The sequence below is a fragment of the Salvelinus sp. IW2-2015 genome, unplaced genomic scaffold (assembly GCF_002910315.2).
Source record: "Salvelinus sp. IW2-2015 unplaced genomic scaffold, ASM291031v2 Un_scaffold2071, whole genome shotgun sequence".
Taxonomy (NCBI): Eukaryota; Metazoa; Chordata; class Actinopteri; order Salmoniformes; family Salmonidae; genus Salvelinus; species Salvelinus sp. IW2-2015.
Genome location: NW_019943413.1, coordinates 19,849 through 24,234, shown reverse-complemented (window position 1 = coordinate 24,234; position 4,386 = coordinate 19,849). Strand labels below are relative to the sequence as shown.

Here is a 4,386-nt window from a genome sequence, read left to right as displayed (position 1 = left end):
TGAGGTACGTAGGTGGCAGCTATGTTGTCACAATCTATCCTGGTCCTTAGTGCTAAGGAGGCATTGTTGCAACCCTGTTAGGTACAGAGAAAAATAGTTATATGTGTCAACATCTTCACCCTGGTCCTTAGTGTACTAGAGGAAGTAGTGCACTATGTTGTCAACTCTTCTCTGGTCCTTAGTGTACTAGAGGAAGTAGTGGTACTATGTTGTCCAACTCTTCCCTTGTCCTTAAGTGAGGAAGTAGTGTACTATGTTGTCAACTCTCCCTGGTCCTTAATGACTAGAGGAAGTAGGGCACTATGTTGTCAACTCTTCCCTGGTCCTTAGATACTAGAGGAAGTGGCATATGTGTCAACTCTTCCCTGGTCCTTAAGTGTACTAGAGGAAGTAGGCACTATGTTGTCAACTCTTCCCTGGTCCTTAGAGAAAGTAGTGTACTATGTTGTCAACTCTTCCTGGTCCTTAATGTTACTAGAGGAAGTAGTGTACTATGTTTTCTGTCATATACTACCGGTAAAATAATGGTTCATAAACAACTGTAAGGGGCTCTATAAAATCCGTGATCTCCCCCAAATGATGTTTGATATTTTACCAAATAATGTTTTGTTTTCCTGGTTTTAGTTTTCACATCCGCAAAATTACAATTGTTCATAGAGAATTATAACGAAGTTGGGATGTTGACACAAGCGTTGATCCACAGCATCCCCACACCATGCTCAATGGGTGGACATGTCAAAATAAAAATAAATGTTATTGGTCACATATTTAGCACCGTGGTGAGCATATGCCCACTCGAAGTCGTTACGACGTTCAAACTGCAGTCAGGTCAAGACCCTGATTTAAGATGACAAGCACACAAGATGAGGTCCCGAGAAGTTTGCGTCAAATATTCTTTGGTTGTGCAACTCACAGTTTCATGCTGGTGGCTGGTCTCCAGAAAGATCCCGCAGGATCAATTCCCTGACAATAGTTTCTGGTGGACATTCCTGCAGTCAGCATGCCAGTTGACCTCCCTCAAAACTTGTATACGTATTGTGTTGTGGTGACAATAACTGCACATTTTAGAGTGTCCTTTTATTGTTCCCAAGCCACAAGGTGCACCTTTGTAATGATTATGCTGTTTACTCAGCTTCTTGATATGCCACACCTGTCAGGTGGATAGATTATCTTGGAAAGGATAAATGCTCACTAGACAGGGATTTAAACACATTTGTGCACAACATTTGAAAGACATTACGTTTTTGTGCGTCTGGACATTGACCAACATTCACATGTCTGTTTTATATTTTTGTTTATGTGTACTTTTGGAATTGTTTGGCGAGCTACTCGTCAGGTGGGCTGCGAGCCACTGGTAGTAAGCGACCCTGTCCTAGATAAACTCTAAACCCAGGCTACTGGTAGTAGGACCTCTTGTCCTAGAATAACATCTAAACCCAGCTACTGGTAGTAGGACCTCTGTCCTAGATAACTCTAAACCCAGGCTATGGTAGTAGGACCCCCGGCCTAGATTAATTTAAACCCAGGCTACTGGTAGTAGGACCCTGGCTAGATAAACTCTAAACCTAGGCTATTGGTAGTAGGACCCCCCGCTAGATTAATTCTAACCCAGGCTACTGGTATGTCCCTGGCCTAGATAAACTCTAACACAGGCTACTGGTAGTAGGACCCGGCCTAGATAAGTTCTAAACCCAGGCTACTGGTATAGGACCCCGGCCTAGATAAACTCTAACCCAGGCTCTCCTGAGAACATTTTCACTGGCTATCTGAGGTAATCCTAGAAAAGCGTTGTGGTTATGGCTTGTTGATGACAAGCTGATACAAGCTTGCGATAAGAATCCTCTTTTCCAACACACACACCACACCACACACACACCACACAACACACACACACACACACAACACACACACACACACACACACACCAGATCACGACACACACACACACGTTTTTTTGAGGTATCCAAACATTTACTTGCTGGGTGTTGAATTTGATTGAAGTCTAGATGTATCTCCAACAGGTATGTCTAGGTATAGGTGTGGTTTTACATGCAGGTGTGTGGATCCATCAGACAGTGACAACCAGGGAGAATGGAGCTCCCCTCTCACACCTGCAGACAGCGGAGCCACTGTCTGAGATATCAGTCCCCTCTCTTTCATCTTTCCCAACAGGACCACATACATGACATAAATCTGGAGAACTGTTGGAGAAGGATTAAATATCAGGCTATTGTACCACATTCGTCTTTATCGGCGTCAGATCACACAGTAGCCTCTAGTTTTATCTCAGGGCTCTTTGGAGAGTGTTGAAGAGCTGTAGGAAGGTGTCTGTGTGTCTGTGTCTCTGTGTCTCTGTGTGTCTGTGTCCTGTGTCTCTGTGTCTCTGGGTGTGTCTGCTGTCTCTGTGTCTGTTGTCTGTGTCTCTGTGTGTCTGTGTGCTCTGTGTGTCTGTGTCTCTGTGTCGTCTGTGTGTCCTGTGTCTCTGTGTGTCTGTTCTCCGTGTCTCGTGTGTTGTGTCTCTGTGTGTCTGTGTTCCACGTCTCCGTGTGGCCATGTCTCCGTGTCTCCGCGTCTCGTGTGTCTGCGTCTCCGGTGTGTCTGTGTCTGTGTCTCTGTGTGTCTATGTCTCTGTGTGTCTGTGTCTCCACGTCTCCGTGTGTTTGTGTCTCCGTGTGTCTGTTGTCGCGTGTGTCTGTGTCCTGTGTCTCTGTGTGTCTGTGTCTCCACGTCTCCGTGTGTCTGTGTCTCCACGTCGCCGTGTGTCTGTGGTCTCCGTGTGTCTGTGTCTCCAGTCTCCGTGTGTCTGTGTCTCCACGTCTCTGTGTGTCCGTGTGTGGTATGTAGGAACTAAGAGATTTAAGAAATTTTCCAGGGACATCTGACAGGTGCTGTTTGAGCGTTTGAAGTTGGCCACCCATGGCCATGAATGAAGTCATTCCTCATGGGATCTTGGTTTATTTACCAAAACACTGTTTCCCAAACGGTAGTAAAGGAAAAGGCACAGTATGCTTGAAGGGACTTTTTATTGGCCACTTGCAGTCAACAGAACAGGTGTTATTTTAAGCCTCGTCGCGTCCCAAATGGCACCCTATTCCCTATATAGTGCACTACTATAGACCAGAGCCCTATGGAACCCTATTCCCTATATAGTGTACTACTTTAGACCAGAGCCCTATTCCCTATATGAACTCTGGCCAGAAGTAGTGTACTAGGCAGGGGTCGCGTTAGCTTTCAGAAATCAGCTTTTTCAAAACGCAGACCATCAGAAACCTCTGTGTTTTAAACCATTTCATTTTCTGTGTTTTATATTGACAGTCAAGTGTTTTTTTTCTTGTTGCTTCAATAGAGATCAGGTGCAACTATAGTTTTTAATTCACACAAAATACATTAGTCCAACACATTCGGCAGAAAATATTTTTCATCAGACGATAACAGACAGAATTGTAATGCTATTTGGCTAGCAGCCACACTGAAGGAAATGAGCTGAAGTTGCTTGAAGTTAACTGAAGGAAGTGTCCAGAGAAAAGTATCCTCCACATCCATCAGAGAGCTGTCTGGTGATCCAATGAGGAGAACAGTAGCTCCACATCCGTCAGAGAGCTGTCTGGTGATCCAATGAGGAGAACAGTAGCTCCACTCCAACATCCCGATCAGAGAGCTGTCTGGTGATCCAATGAGGAGACAGTAAGCTCCACATCCGTCAGAGAGCTGTCTGGTGATCCAATGAGGAGAACAGTAGCTCCACACTCCGTCAGAGAGCTGTCTGGTGATCCAATGAGGAGAACAGTAGCTCCACATCCGTCAGAGAGCTGTCTGTGATCAATGAGGAGAACAGTTAGCTCCACATCCATCAGAGAGGCTGTCTGGTGATCCAATGAGGAGAAACAGTAGCTCCACATCCGTCAGAGAGCTGTCTGTGATCCAATGAGGAGAAAGTAGCTCCACATCCATTCAGAGAGTGTTGGTGATCCAATGAGGAGAACAGTAGCTCCACATCCGTCAGAGAGCTGTCTGCTGATCCAATGAGGAGAAATAGTAGCTCCACATCCATCAGAGAGCTGTCTGGTGATCCAATGAGGAGAAACAGTAGCTCCACATCCGTCAGAGGAGCTGTCTGGTGATCCAAATGAGGAAGAACAAATCTATTTCATCCAAAGTGGAGTTGCAACTGTTACTACTACTCGTTTACTCTACACTCGCAGGTTGATAGGAGTAGTATTGTGAGTGACCATACCCCAGCCGCTCTAACGTCCATGGGGGATGGAATGGGAGAGGGTCTGAGTGGGGGATGCCCAGCTCTGACACAGGGTAGTGTCCGTGAAATCTCATCGGCCCCAGATTCAATGAGTCAATGTGGGGTGCCCGACTGGATGACATGGAGATAGG

General features: G+C 45.8%; 1 long non-coding RNA gene across 2 annotated transcripts in view; it reads right to left on the bottom strand.

Annotated features, from left to right (window-relative positions):
- The window catches only part of LOC139024956 (uncharacterized), a 1,942-nt gene extending 1,516 nt beyond the window's left edge, over nucleotides 1-426 (bottom strand). The window contains exons 1-2 of one of the 2 annotated variants that reach the window (XR_011476353.1): nucleotides 399-426; nucleotides 120-204 (exon numbers count right to left, since the gene is read on the bottom strand). This is a non-coding gene — a long non-coding RNA (uncharacterized lncRNA). Of the gene's footprint in view, nucleotides 1-119; nucleotides 205-301; nucleotides 345-398 lie in introns of those variants that run through there. The other variant, XR_011476352.1, reaches the window with a different exon arrangement.
- Between the last annotated feature and the right edge of the window lie 3,960 nt (nucleotides 427-4,386).